This window comes from Rana temporaria, chromosome 9 (assembly GCF_905171775.1).
Source record: "Rana temporaria chromosome 9, aRanTem1.1, whole genome shotgun sequence".
Taxonomy (NCBI): Eukaryota; Metazoa; Chordata; class Amphibia; order Anura; family Ranidae; genus Rana; species Rana temporaria.
Window position 1 is genome coordinate 104,174,956 of NC_053497.1, and position 16,143 is coordinate 104,191,098.

At 45.3% G+C, this 16,143-nt stretch overlaps 1 protein-coding gene across 1 annotated transcript in view; it reads right to left on the minus strand.

The window, feature by feature from the left end:
* Nucleotides 1-12,636, minus strand: part of LOC120913800 (DAB2 interacting protein) — a 628,977-nt gene extending 616,341 nt beyond the window's left edge. The window contains exon 1 of the mRNA XM_040324033.1: nt 12,622-12,636. The gene's annotated coding sequence lies outside the window, so the exon portion shown is untranslated. The remainder of the gene's footprint in view (nt 1-12,621) is intronic.
* Nucleotides 12,637-16,143: the final 3,507 nt, after the last annotated feature.

Genomic DNA, 16,143 nt, shown 5'->3' on the forward strand with positions numbered 1-16,143 from the left:
AATCGGTATATGTAAAGCAAGGGGCCCTAAAGAAATACAATAACATCTGGAATCCCTGGTGAGAAGCAAGAAGGATTAACATCTGAACAATACTAGAGTAAGAAAGTAACCACTTGTTGAGAGGTGACCTAATAGAACCCAGCCTAAGATAAGGAGAGTCCAAGAGGATGGATGAGCGTATGGAAGGGATGATGAGAGTGATTGGGTAGGAACATAGACCCAACAGGAATATCAGATGGGTCTACCTTCACGACTCTAATCCCTTCCCAGGAACCACCCAAGATATTAATACTGCACGAAATTACTTTCTTTTTATATTTAACATTGCCTTACTCTATGTATGGTGGAGGGGTGGGAAGACTGGGAGGTGGGCCGGGATACTTCAAGCGCTGGCTAAATTATTGTATATTGTAATAAATAAATAAAAAACACCTCAATAAAGAAATAGTTAAAACATTATTATATTGCAGCTCATCAATTCTTAGATGTGATGGCAGCATTTGTTTTCTTTTTTTAGGCTCTTTCTTTTTAAATGGATGATCTGGCTAGCAACTCTGTTTTTCAAAAGCACATACTCGCCAGCAGAATGTATCAGTTTATATGGATGAGACCAACCATTTAACAAAAGCAGCGGTGATTTAGATGATCAGCTTTTATTTATTCATGAAAAAAAAAAAAGGGGGAAAATTTGTTTACAGTAGCAGATTACAAAAGATGATCAGAAGTTTGGCTTCAATTTGTCAGTGCATCTAAATCTGCTAATACATTTAACACTATCCTACCACAGACTTACAATGCTGTGGTCTTCTCTTCCTCCTGTGCTCATACATCAAGGGTTGAGTCTAAATAATACAGAAGGTATATTACTGGCCATATCACCAGGGAAAAACAGAAGGCAAAAAAAATGTAATGAATGCAGTTACCACATCTAATAATTGGGAAGCTGCAATATAATACATTTTTGGTTTTAATACGGCTTTAAATCTGAACTTCCACACATGCAATTGGCAGTTAGGTACCATACAAAGTCCAGGCTGCACATTTTCTTGGCAACAATGAGGTGATGTTATTTTGTTGCCATTGGACATACAATGAACCCATACAATGCTGCAATTTCTGAGAAATAGCTTAATGACCTTGTAATAACATTAGCAACAAGAACCATTTTTTCCAGGCAGGTGGACACTGCAGCCCCAGAGCAAAATGTGGGGCGACAGTGCAGACCTACCTGCAAGAAAAACAGGGGGGGGGGGGATATGAACAGAGAGGAATATATGTGCCAGGAGGAAAGGAGAGTTGGCATGAGACGGTGAGAGAGAGAAAAAGGAGACAAAGCCAAGATAAATGGGGATGAAGAGGGGAGAAAAAGCAAAGATAAAAAGAGAGGGAGCATGGGGAAGTAACGGGGCTGAAAAAGAATGAGGAGGAAGGGAAGATAGGAGAAGAGAGAGAAACAAGGTAGATAGAGGGCATAGGAGACAAGGAAGGGTAACGCTGGTCATACAATATGCCAATTCCACTTCATTGAAAAATCAAAAGGACAGAAAATTGTCAGCCAAACAGTGGTACATTCAATTCACCTGTTCTCAGATGTATAAGGAGAGATATGAGAGGAGAAACAGTAGCACATGGTCTTCCCAGTGAATGGATGTGCATGGGTGATGGGGGGGCCATGTCAGCATCAGTCTTGGAGGACAGTAGGCTGGGTTCTCAGCACAGCTACAAAAATGACGACACTGCATAGTGTGGTCAGTTTTTAACAGGAAAGTAAAGGGACTGGCAGAAGCACCAGGGATTTCACACAAAGGAAGCAATACAATATTCTTTTCCATATAAGTACATGGTACAGCAGGCACATGTCACGAAAAAGAGAGCGAGGGAAGCAGGGATAGACAACCTTGGCACACCAGCCATTGTGCAACAAGGCATTGCAACACTTACAGCCACTTAGCACACACCCAAAAGGCAGTCCAGGTGTTTAGTACAGAGCAAAGAAGGAGGATGGTTTTACCCAAATTCTGGGCACATGATCCAATTTATGGCCATAATTGTCTGATGGATGTGTTGTGTCGGATAATCTGACCGTGTGTATGCTCCATCAGACAATTGTTGGCTGAATTAACGACAACAAATGTTGGCTGTTCATGCTCACCAACTGTCTGGCAATAAATCTGTTACGTCTGTTTATCCGATCGTGTACACACAAATCCGTCTAACTAAAATCCAAAGTACAAACACGCATGCTCAGAACCAATGTTAAACATTAAGACAACATTAGCAGACATTGACCAAAGGGTGGCGCTAAAGAGCAGAAAACACACATTTAGTTTTGTTGGTTGAAAATGTTGTGCCGTCTGTATGCAGAACAAGTTCCCGGCCAACGCCCTTCAGACCAAAATCCATGGAAAAGTCTGATCGTGTGTACGAAGGCTTAAGTCTCAGTAATTGGAAGATAAATCCACCATGTTGGCTTTCATAAAGCAGTACATATATATTGCTGTAGCTGATCCATCATACAATACATATCAGTTGCGCTCTGTTGTACAGTCCAGGCAGAACCCCACATAAACTTGGAATAACACTGCTTGCTCTGATTTTCCAGCTGTTAACTAATGAAAAGTAAAAGTTCCCCAATGGCACTTCAGCATTTGGCCCCAGGGGCCCTTCACAGAGCCGCACTCAGGTGAATTAATTAGATGTAGTCAGAGAGATTGATTGGCCAAAGGATCAGCTGGGACAAGCCAGTCTCTGAGGAGCCGTTCAGTAACAACGGCATACACGGATATGGACCCGATGACAGCAAACAGCCGCTACTGGACAAGAGGCGCCAGAGACAACGCCAAATGCCAAACATGGTTAGAATATTAAGAAACCACATTCAGAAGTTTACAGAAAAGCTGTAACTGACAATCAAGACACAAATCCCACTTCTGTGGGTGTAGTACCTTGCATGCTAACCCGGTACCTCACAAACTACAGTAAGTGTGCAGCACAAGCAGGAAAATGTATTTAAAGATAGCTGAAAACACCCAAAATTACTTAGCAATGCATCACCACTTAACAGATAAAATATACACATGGTGACAATACTGCTCATGCAGTAGCAGAGCTGGGAAAACTCACAGGAAAATGAACAAAGTTTCCCTGACATAGACATGTTCAGATGTGAATTGCCTAAGAGTTCTGACAACACCATTGTATACATGGGGCAGCACTCACCAAAATGGGACATGTTCTACTTTGTTTCAGTGCAGCATACTGTGATACAATATACCATGTGTGGTGAATAACAATGACTGAAATGTTACTTTGTGACATTTCAATAAAGTTGAAAAAAAAATCAATTATGACTCATCAGTGCCAATCCTTTCACAGTACAAACCAGTAGCCATCAAGCCCTCAAGCTGGGTTCTGGGACATAAATACATTTATTATAAATACATTTAAAATGAGTGTCTGCTTACCATAAGGGCCCATTTACACTACCGCGACTTGGGATCCGACTTGTCGCCCGACATGAGAAATTACATTAGTGAATGAGAGCCGTCTTAAAGGGGTTGTAAAGGAAATTGCACACTACTGAAGTTGCTCTGACTTCAGAAAAGGTTCCTGTACTACTAGAACTTGTACCCATTGATTTTAATGGAAGTTGCCTCCAAAGTCGGATCACTGTCTTAAAGCGGTAGTTCACCCACAATCCCATGATTTTACCATCGAGACAGGCATTGTAGCGCGAGCTACAGTATGCCTGTCCCGATTTTTTTAACCCCGTACTCACCTTGTAGTCGTCCATCGTAGATTCCGGCTCCCGCGGGGAATGGGCGTGCCTATGGAGAGGGAGGATGATTGACGGCCGGCCCTGGCACGTCACTCTCCCCGAAGACAGCCGGAGTAGGTCTCGGCTCTTCACGGCGCCTGCGCACAGGCTATGCGCACGCGTCGTGAAGACCAAGCCTATTTCGGCAATTTCCGGAGAAGCGTGACGCGCCAGAGCCGGCCGTCAATCATCCTCCGTCTCCAGAGGCACGCCCATTCCCCGGTATCTTCGATGGACGACTACAAGGTGAGTACGGGGGTAAAAAATTCGGGACAGGCATACTGTAGCTCGCGCTACAATGCCTGATTTTAAGGTAAGATAACATTTTTTTTTTTTTTTCCCGTCGATAGGGTGAACCCCCGCTTTAACTGAAGCATCTTTACAGGAAGAGAAAATAGTTTTCTCAGGCAAACCCCTCCTTCCCACAGAGCGGATTATTGTTTGATTGGCCACTGGCAAAGTTGCCTGTCCTGGAGGCGACTTGAAGTTGCCTCGCAAAGTCGTGCCGACTTTCATGTGACTGTAGTGTGAACCGGCACTAAGGACCAGGATAGGTTTTGATATTAGACCCTAGAACACCCTGCACAGCAACACTCAGACTAGAAAAGTCAGAGGCAGCACTGAGAGCTCTATAACAATGCACAGTGCTGTCTGTGTTCATTTCTAAATGTGCTTAGGAGGAAGAAAGAGCACAAAGATAACCTCATCAGCTCAGATGTGTTTGGAATCGGATCCTAGTCCAAACCCACCTGAAATAGGAGCTGTCACCTGTACTGGGCCAATCACTTTAAACCAAGGCATTCACCGCCCTGCAGTGGGTGCTGTATACTATGGCCATGTATACATGGGGCAGGGAATGCCTTATCCACTTATGACTGACTACAGAGTTTACTGGTGGGCTAGCTTAGGTTGGTTCAGACTAGGATCCTAACAATCATAAGGTGGTACTGTATCTGCTTTTTTCAGATACTCATCCATGCTGAGATCATCTCATGCATGGCCACAGCTTAGTCCCGTGCCGACATGTTCTCTCTGATGTCATCAAGTGGCTGGCTCTTCCAGGTTCAACGGGTGGACCTCTCGATGACACGCCAATAGGCCTGCCCCCTCCTACAATTCCAAAACAAAAGGCTATGCCTTCTGGGTTATGTGATGTACATATTCCGGGAGGTACAGAGGTCAGTGTGTGCGTCATTCGCCTAAGGCCTACGGGAAAGACTTTCAATAAAAATAAATAAAATAAAAAAAAGACATAAATAAAAATAAAAATAAAAAAAATGTCCTATTCCTGCAAGGGAAGGGGGGGGGGTGTCGTCCTCATGGAGGGTGAAGGTCTGCTTTAAGTCCTCATTCACACCAGAACAGTTCCAAATCACATGACAAGTCGCACCCCATTGCTGCCAATGGAATCGTTTATTTTGCCACGATTCATGTCACAGCGATTATGAAAAAGGTTCCTGCACTACTTTTTACGGAGTTTCTTGGGACTTGCATAGACTTCTAGTAAATGAAGTCATAAGACGCAATGAAATTGGCAATGCAAACAGCACTGATGTACAGCTTTGAAATTGCGCTCGAGTAGATTTCAAAGCTGCACCAGTGGCTGAGAGAGAGAGAGAGAGAGAGACTCACATGCTTTCTAAAAGTAGAGCAGCATGTGCCAGATTCAAATACAAGCTTCAGGCCAGGTTCACACCTATTAGAATTTAGTGCGGCTTAAACCGCATCCAATTCGCAAGACATTTCAAAATACATTGTTTTCAATGAGGCTGGTTCACATATGTGCGATGCATTCGCACTGCGCATTGCCTCCAAACCGTGTGCGGTTTTTATGTCTTGCGGTGCGGCTCAGGTGCGAATTCAGTCCCATTATCTTCTATGGGTACGCAGCTGAATTCGCAGATGTGTTTAGTTCTCTTCAGGAATTTCTCTCATTCAGCTCAATACACTTCTCCCCCACTCTCCTCTCACCCGGAACTTCTCCCAGGTCTCCAAATTCGCATCTAAAATGTTGCTAATCTGCTGAACACTTCTCTTATCTCTCTGCAGAGATAAGAGAGCTGAAATTTGCACCACACTAGTGTGATTCTGGCCTTAGACAGGTACATGGTATCAGGGAACTGGAGAAAGTGCAGAGAAGGGCAACCAAACGGATAAGAGGCATGGAGGAACTCAGCTATGAAGGAAAGATTAGAGGAACTGAATCTACAGTATTCTCTCTTGAGAAGAGGAGATTAAAAAGGGGGGTATAAATTGATCATACCCCCTTTTTAATCTCCTCTTCTCAAGAGAATACTGTAGATTCAGTTCCTCTAATGATTCCGGGTATTGCTGCACCAGCACTGTGATTGGCTGGAGCAGCGATGACGTCACTCCGGCGCATGCGCGCGGGACACTTCAAACCGTCAATGTCCGGCGGCTGCCGGCGCTTTAGCCGAGGATCCCCGCTGCGCATGCGCCGCTGCAATCAGCGGCGCATTGCGGGGGGAATATCTCCTAAACCGTACAGGTTTAGGAGATATTCTTTATACCTACAGGTAAGCCTTATTATAGGCTTACCTGTAGGTAAAAGTAAAAAAGTGGGGTATACAACCACTTTAAGAAAGGTCTGGATACTTTCCTAAATGTACATAATATAACTGGGTACTAACATTTATAGGTAAAGTTGATCCAGGAAAATCAGATTGCCTCTCTGGGATCAGAAGGATTTTTTTCCCCTGCTTGAGCAAATTGGATCTTGCTTTGCTGGAGTTTTTAGCCTTCTTCTGGATCAACTGTGGGTATAGGATTGTGTATATGGGATTGTATGGTTGTTTTTTTTTTATTGGTTGAACTGGATGGACTTGTGTCTTTTTTCAACCTGACTAACTATGTAACTATGATTTTGGCGCACACTGCACCACTTTTAGAACAAGTGTGAGACGCTTTCTCAAAATGTGTCTGTGACAGTCTTTATAAATTCCAGAATCTGCATTACCTTTCTACTTTCTGTCAATTTAAAGGGGGTTTGACCCCTGAGGGGGAATCTTTCATTGGGGACACTATCTCTGGTAACAACTGTCTAACCTCTCACCTCCTGTTATCGCTATGGGACAGGAAGTGAAGAGAAATCTCCCCAATAGGACATTGATGGGGGAAAAAAACTGACAGGGGCTATAATCCTCCCCTACTATTCAACATGAAATAAAAACATTTGACTAGTTTTACTTTAATACTTAAATCTCTCCGAAGAATATTTATCCCTGTCCAGAGATCCCAACTTCATGGTTTTTTTTAACATGAAAGTAAAAGCAAGGTCTGCATTGTTTCAGTTGGCTCCAAAACATTTTTTTGTCTCATTCAGCATAAAACAAATATGGGCTAAATATGATTAACCAGTCCTACAATCGATGAGATTCGTTTTTGCGGCTGTGAGTGACGCAGATCTACAATTCTTAGCAGCTGGAAGCGATCAGGTACTGCTGAGGCTTGTATTTCTGGACAGGCTAACAAGCCACAGCCGGTGTTCATCTTATAATCAAGGTAAAAGTACATCCCAGCATAGCATCCAAAGCCTGACAGAGGAGAGAGAGCAAAAAGGAGAGCTTACATAATCTTTCTCTTATGTTTTATATGCTGACATCCAAAGGCCAAAGAGTACAGCGTCCCCAATCTCTCGTTTCCAAATTCCAAAAGAGAATTTTTAATGCTAGGATTTGCCCTTACGCTTCAAACGCCTATTCCACCCTCTACACAGACAGACTCGGTCTCGGCAGCCTAGCGCAGCGTTCTATCAAACCTCTGAATTATATATCAAAAAAACAGAATGATGAGTGTTGCTGCACCCAACGGGTTAAAAAGTAGATTCACCGTTTTTCAGAGCAAGGGCGCATTTCAGAAGAGCTTATTTACAGCCAGTAATCCCAGCTCTAAACTTCTGTATGTCCTCCAGCACAAGTACAACACCGCTCTGCGGAATGAGGGAGACGTACACTCTGAATAATACGCTTTAAATACAGAGCAATGTATGAGCTGCTAAAATCTGTAAATAAAGCTGAGTGAGAATTATATCCCCCCCCCCCCCCCCCAGATGATCGGCTGACTCCCTACACCTTGACACAGTGTCTGTGTGTCAGGACGATGGACAGCAGCTTAGTGAAGCCCGGCAGACAGCAGGGAGCCCAGGGACAGGGTGAAAGCTGGCATTTCCAGCATCTCTGTCACAGAACACACCTGCTAACATTTGTAAAAAGAACTCAGCTGGCTTCAGGAGGTGAATGGAAACAAAAGATTAAGGCCCCATTCACACTTGTACAACTTGTCCCACGATTTGTGATGGCAAAGTAGCATGACAAGTAGTTTCCCATGATTTTCAATGACAACCATTCATATTAGCACTACTTCACGTCGTTCCGACTTTAAAGTAGTCCCTGCACTACTTTGGTCCGATTTTGATGCCGCTAACACAGGCATTCCCTGAAATCGCAGCCGCAATTCGTGGCAAATCGCTGCCGCAAAATTGTGCGACTTTAAAGTTGAAGTAGTGTGAAAGGGGCCTTAAAAGGATAAGTTCACCTTTTGTAACATGTTACAGATGCACCAGTCTCTGCTCCCCCTAGTCCCTGTTTAGGCAGCAAATCAGGGATCCCCTCCCCCCCTAACCCCCAATCGCTGTCACAATAAAAAAAAAAAATTTATAACGCCCCGCCACGTCATTTATTCACAGTGTTCTGTGAATGTGAAAACTACAAGTACTGACAGCCTTTGCAGCTGACGGCTTGTAATTCTTAATTAACTACCAGGGCGCTGTTGAGCACTCTGGTAATCTATTGATTCTTCCTGAAAGAGTTTACCAGTCTGCCTGTATCTGAGGTACGAACAGTCAGATACACAGACAGTGTGCAGCACCATGGCATTACACTAGGGCTGCAACTAATGATTATTTTCATAATCTATTAGTTGGCCGATTATTGTTTCGATTAATCGGATAATAGCCTTTAAAAAAAAAAAACGTAAAAAAAAAATTTTGGGCCAATTTGTTGTTGGGTGGATTACAAAACACAAATTGCCGCAAAAACACATTACATGCTGTGTTGCAGCTTCTCCATTGAAGTATATTGAACCAAAAAATAAATAAAAAATAGCACCGTTTTGCGTTAAAAAGTCCTTGCGCTTTCCAAATACGCAGCAGATGAAAAAAAATCATGGATGTGAGCGTGTCCCATAGGAAAACATGTAAATAAACTGTAGTGTGTTTCTGCAAAAAGCACCAAAAAACAGAGGTGTGAACCCGGCCTGAGATGTTTAGTAACATAATGGGGTTAAAAAAAAAAAAGTACAAAAAGAGCAAATAATCGCTACTGTAAGGGTTCATTTTTTTTACTGTCGGACAGTGAATGTAATATTTACAGTAGCGATTTGCTTTTTTGTACTATAAAGGGCTAATTTTAGTTTTTTTAACCCCATTATGTTACTGGCCGATTAATCGATTATGAAAATTGTAATCGATTAATTTCATAATCGATTAGTTGTCGATTAATCGATTAGTTGTTTCGGCTCTATACAGGATAAGCAGTTTGCACACAGGTCAGAGTTTGAGATGGCATAGTCTGCTGCTTGGAATACTGGACATTTTTTCCACAAAACCTAGCATACAGGATTTTTTTTGTTTGCCTTTTAGCTTGGGGCGTTCCATTGGTTGTACTGTCAGTGGCAGGAATTGTGGCCCATTGTTGGTGCAAGTGGCAGGAATGTTGCCATAAGGGCCAGATAAAGACAAGCAAAGGGCTGCAGTTTAGAGACCACTAATATAGATCATGCATGGTGAACTAGGACTGTACCATGCACATTGAACATTATTGTATAATATAATCAGCTTGATAGGTACTTGGATCATGATCATACATGAGTAAATGTCCACAGAGTTCACCCACACATGCAGGAATGTGATTCAATAACCACCATAAGGTCTGCAGATTGGTGTACACAAAGTACCAGTAAAATGTGATGATGGGACCATCAGCCTTTATTCCCCATCCCCAGGCTATGTTTACACTGTTGCAAATTGGATGCGGCTTTCTCTGCATCCAGTTTGCATAGCAGGAGATTGTGACTGTCTCTATATGGAGCCGGGTTATACATCTCTGGTGTGATTTGCACAAGAGCCCTGTGCGTCTTTTTTGGTCAATTTCAGCCAAATATTCAGGCTGAAACGGTGAATAGAGCTGCACCTGACCCCCTAATGTGAGCTGGAGCATGTGAACCCAGCCTTAAGCTTGCCATACATGGCTTGAAATTATTTTGATTTCTTCTGAATTGGCTAAAATTTGAGCCATGTATGGCATTATCTGGCTCAAAAAAGTTAACGCTCAATTGACTTTTGGTGGAGGAGCTAGGTACAAAATTGTTGACGGAACAATGACTGCATCCAATAAGATGAATTAACTGTTTGGGTAGTCCAACAGCCACAGGTGTTGGCTGTCAGAATACAATAGCAGACAGGGGGAGATTCCTTTATCCACAATGTTTAGGTTTTTCTTGTTTAGGCTGGGTTCACACTACTACACTACTTTCATCCTACTTTGCTCTGTGTTCAATGTTTCCCTATGAGAGCATCTTGTAGCGTCTTACACAAGTCGGTCCGACTTTGAAAATGCTCCCTGTACTACTTTTGGTCCTACATTGATCCTACTTCAGGCCCATTGAATATCATTGAAGTCGGACCAAAGTAGTATCCTGTTCATGAAAGTAGGATGGATGTAGGACCAATGTAGGATAAATGTAGGACCAATGTAGCAGAGCAAAGTAGGATGAAAGTAGTGTAGTAGTGTGAACCCAGCCTTAGCCTGCATGTATACTGTATATATCTATAGATGGATGGCTAGACTGCTGAGCTGATACAAACACTGGGCCAGATCCAAAGACAGAGTACGCCGGCGTATCTACTGATATGCCGGCGTACTTTCAAATTACCCGCGTCGTATCTTTGGTTTGAATCCTCAAACCAAGATACGACGGCATCTGGGTTAGATCTGACAGGTATACATCCTCGTACGCCATTTCGGATCTAAGATGCAATACTTTGGCGTCCGCTGGGTGGCGTTCACGTCGTTTTCCGTGTCAGGTATGCAAATTAGCTATTTCCGACGATCCACGAACATACGCGCGGCCGTCGCATTCTCTTAAGTCGGCTTTTTCTGGCGTATAGTTAAAGCTGCTTTTTTGCGGCGTATAGTTAGATTTGCCATGTTAAGTATGACGGTCGTTCCCGCGTCGAAATTTGAATTTTTTCTTTTTTTTGCATAAGTCGTCCGTGAATCGGGATGGACGTAAGTCACGTCTAAGTTTAAAAAAATGACATCCTTGCAACGTCATTTCGCGCAACGCACGGTGGGAAATTTAGAATGAATCACGCCCCCTAATCGCCGATTTGAATTCCGCCGCCAGAGATACACTACGCCGCCATAGACTTGGCTGGATGGGGATTCTCTCTCCTCATTTGCTGAGAAAGCAGCGGGAGCCAATGAGGAAAGAATGGGAGGTGAGGGCAAGTTGCGGCTCTGTTTCTTTTAGACGCGTAGAGCAGTGGCTCAGGAGCGAGCACACAGCGGTGCTCCCAGGGCAAGCAGCTTTCTCTGGGGGCACTGCTTGAGGGGAAGGAGCAAGGAGCCTCGGCGAGGGACCTGAAAAGAAGAGGATCTGGGCTGTTTTGTGCAAAACTATTGCACAGGGCAGGTAAGTATTAGGGCCGAAACAACTAATCGATTATGAAATTAATCGATTACAATTTTCATAATCGATTAATCGGCCAGTAACATAATGGGGTTAAAAAAAAAAAAAATTAGCCCTTTATAGTACAAAAAAGCAAATCGCTACTGTAAATATTACTTTCACTGTCCCACAGTAAAAAAATTAACCCCTTACAGTAGCGATTATTTGCTCTTTTTGTACTTATTTTTGTTTTTTTAACCACAATATGTTACTAAACATCTCAGGCCTGGGTTTACACCTCTGTGTTTTTGGTGTTTTTTGCAGAAACACACTACAGTTCATTTACACGTTTTCCTATGGGTCACGTTCACATCCATGATTTTTTTTCAGCTGCTGCGTATTTGGAAAGGGCAAGGACTTTTTAATGCAAAACGGTGCCATTTCGTTTTTTTTTGGTTCAATATACTTCAATGGAGAAGCTGCAGAAAAGCATGTAATGTGTTTTTGCGGCAATTTGTGTTTTGTAAGCTGCCCAACAACAAATTGGCCCAAAAAAATTTAAAATGCCAATTTTTTTTTTTTAAGGCCATTATCTGATTAATCGAAACAATAATCCGCCAACTAATCGATTATGAAAATAATCGTTAGTTGCAGCACTAATCCTGTACATACATATCTGTACATGTGCAGTACAATACCCCTCTATGTATGGCTCTCTGAGACGTTTTACAAATCAAGGTTGTTGTCTCCTTTAATGACCACCATATGCTCTTGATGCCTTTTTATTTCCATATAGTATGTTCGCATCTAAAAATACTAACAGGGTTTAGAGACCCAGTGCCACAGGGTGAAAATCCAGGGTTTAGCTGCTGTAGATTTGGACGCTGGAACATACATTCTATAGCACAGCACCCCCGTTAGTAAATCACACAGGTGTGCACCATAGCCTGTGCACAAACTAGGGCAGACAAATGATAAACTCCAAAAGCATAGGTTCTCATTATCCCTGCGATATCAATGCATGGTCATATGTGAATCAAGACCAATGCAGCACTGTTCTCAAATACACACCAAACTCCAACACTAAAATGCCTTTGAGTTCAGGCAGTACTTACCTCCAGGGTCTGAGGCAGACGGGGCCCCAGGGTAGCTGTGTTGAGCGCCCACAAGGTAGCAGGAGTTAGGTGAAATGGAGGGCCCCAGGGTAGCAGGACTGGGCTCTCAGCACCTCTGTTCACTCCACAATCAACAAGTGCTTCAGGTCAAGCTCCCCTCCTCTTACTGCTTGTAACTAGTCACCCAGTGCTTCTACATGGGGCCCCTGTCCTCGGGGTCTGTGGTCCCTGGGAATTTCAATATGAGAGAACCTCCATCCTCCGTTGTTGTAGTTAATGCTCAAACTCAGTGCTTGTAGCTAGGGCCCCTGTTCTCGGGGCTGGTAACCCTTTTCCTTTAGTGCTTGTAGCTGGGGGCCCCTGTCCTCAGTGCTTGTAGCTGGGGGCCCCTGTGCTTGTAGCTGGGGGCCCCTGTCCTCGGTGCTTGTAGCTGAGGGAAGGGGAGTTTCAGTTCTTCACAATTGTTGCTGGGGGCCCCAGGCAGCACAATTTCAGGGGCCCCTGGTCTACTGTAGGGGAGAACACTACCTGTCCTTAGTGTTGGGGTGTCTGTCCTCGGTGGTTCGAGCTGTGGGGTCCCTGTCTTCGGTTGTTGTACCTGGAGAGGGGGGTTGTTCTCAGTTCTTGTAGATGGGGTCCTCTGTGTTCAGCGCCAGCGAATATAAATGTGGCCCTCAGGTATCATAGCGTGAGGGGCCCCTGTGCTCCGGCACCGTTCTCGGCCGCGCTCGTCTCGCCTCTCAGCTCCGGCGGCTGTGTGTGTCCGGAGATCCTCACACGAATCACTGCAGACCGTGAATAAGCAGAACGGGACAACCCAGGGGCGGCCTCAGCCTGACGGGACCCTCTACACAGCTCTGCACGGCCACATGGTGAGCGAGGGGTGCTGGGGGACACCATGGGGGCGACTGGGGGAGGGGGGCAGAGGAACACGGGAGCTGCTGGGGGGACAGAGGAACATACAGCTTGAAGGGATCAGAGGAACATATACAGACTGGGGGGGGCACGAGGGCTTCTGGGGTGACAGAGGAACATGGGGGCTGCTGGGGGGGGGGGGACAGAGGAACAGGGGGGCTGCTTGGAGGACAGAAAAACATGGGGGCTACTGGGGGAACAGAGGAACATGGGGCTGCTGGGGCTGACAGACGAACATGGGGGCTTCTGGGGGGGACAGAGCAATACAGGGACCAAGAGTGCTGAGGAACACCATGGAGGCAGAGGAAAATACAGACTGGGGTGACAGAGAAACATGGGGGTTACTGAGGGGACAGAGGAACATACAGACTGCGGGGGACATAGGAACATGGAGACTACTGCGGGGGACATAGGAACATGGAGACTACTGCGGGGGACATAGGAACATGGAGACTACTGCGGGGGACATAGGAACATGGAGACTACTGTGGGGGAAAGAGGAACATGAAGGCTACTGGGGGGGCAGAGAAACACGTGGGGGTACTTGGGGGACAGAACAATACAGGGACCAAGAGTGCTGAGAAACACCATGGGGGCTGCTGGGGGGGGGCAGAGGAAAAAAATACAGACTGGGGTGACAGAGGAACATGGGGGCTACTGGGGGGGGGGCAGGGAGGAATAGAGGGGAGGGGCAGAGAAATACAGGGACCAGGAGTATTGGGGAACATAGAGAGGGGGAGAGCAATACAGGGACCAGGAGTGCTGAGAAACACCAGGGGCTGCTGGGGGGGCTAAGAAACACAGGGGGCTGCTGGGGGGGGACAGAGGAACATACAGACTGTGAGGTGGGGGGGGGGGGCAGAGCAATACAGGGACCAGGAGTGCTGAGGAACATGGGGGCTTGGGGGGGGACAGAGAAAGCAGACTGGGGGAACAGTGCAATACAGAGACTGGGGGTACAGAGCAATATATAGCAGCAATACAAGGCCTGCAAGTACAGAGCAATGCAGAGACTGACTAGGGGTATGATGCTATACGAAGACTGGGGTACAGTGTAATGCACAGACTGGGAGTACAGCATAATAAAGGCATCATGTGTACAGGGCATTGCACAGCAATACAGGGACCAGGTGTACAGAGCAATGAAGGGACAAGAAGTACAGAGCAATGTAGAAGCAATATGTAAAAAGCCAAACAGGAGCTGGGGGTACCGAGCAATGCACTGCAATACAGGGACACAGAGCAATGCAGAGCAAGACAGGGAGGAGGAGTACTGAGCAATGCACTGCAATACGGGGACTGGGGGTACAGAACATTGTAGGCACTAGAGGTATGGAGCAATACAGGTACCAGGAGTACAGAGCAATGCACAGCAAGACAGAAGTGAGTACAGAGCAATGCACAGCAATAAAGGGGCCAGAAGTACAGAGCAATGCAGGAACTGGGGGTACAAAGCAATGCACAGCAATACAGGGACCAGATGGGGGTGGGAGTCGGGAGGGGGGGGGGGGCTGAGGGTGGGATTAGTTAATATGGATGTTATGTAAAGTCTTGTTTTGTATGTATACGCATTTTGTATGGTGGAAATAACTTTTTATAACTCAATAAAATAAACTTTAAATTAACCACTTCCATACCAGGCACTTACGCACGTTCCTGCCCAAGCCAATTTTCAGCTTTCAGCGCTGTCGCACTTTGAATGACAATTGCGCCGTCATGCTACACCCAAATGACATTTTTATAATTTTGTTCCCACAAATAGAGATTTATTTTGGTGGTATTTGATCACCTCTGCGATTTTTATTTTTTGCGCAACAACTAAAAAAAGACCGAAATTTTTGAAAAATAAAAATAAAAATTTGTAAAAAAGTATGTTTTCGTCTTCCTTGATGGGCACCGATGAGGTGGCACTGATGGGCACCAATAGGCGGCACTCATAGGCAGCACTGTATGCGGCACTGATGGGCACTCATAGGCGGCACTGATGGGCACTCATAGGCGGCACTGATGGGCACTCATATGCGGCACTGATGGGCACTCATAGGCGGCACTGGGCACTCTTTGGTGGCACTGATGGGCACTCATAGGCGGCACTGGGCACTCTTTGGTGGCACTGATGGGCACTCATGGGTGGCACTGATGGGTACTTATGGGTGGCACAGATGGGCACTGATAGGTGGGCACTGGGCATAGATGGGCACTAAGAGGTGGCACTGATGGACACTGAGGGGGTGGCACTGATGGCATTGCTGGGCATCATTTCAGTCAGTGCCCATGTTTCCAGTCTGTGCCCATTAGGCATTCGGCATGTAATCCTGCAGGACGTCAATGGACGTCCAGTCAGGATTTCACAACCACTTCCCGGACGTCAATTGACTATTGACCAGGCGGGAAGTGGTTAAAAAAATAAATAAAAAATACAGGGACCAGGAAGCAGAGGCGTAGCTTGAAGCTTGTGGGCCCTGATGCAAAGTTGACCTGCTCCCCCCCCCCCCCCTCCCCATTACCATCCACCACTTACACCGTGCGTGCAGATACATCCACCACGTGCCAAGAAACTCAAAGTGGCTTAAGATTTTTTGAGCTCCCAGAGTTCCTCTTTACATC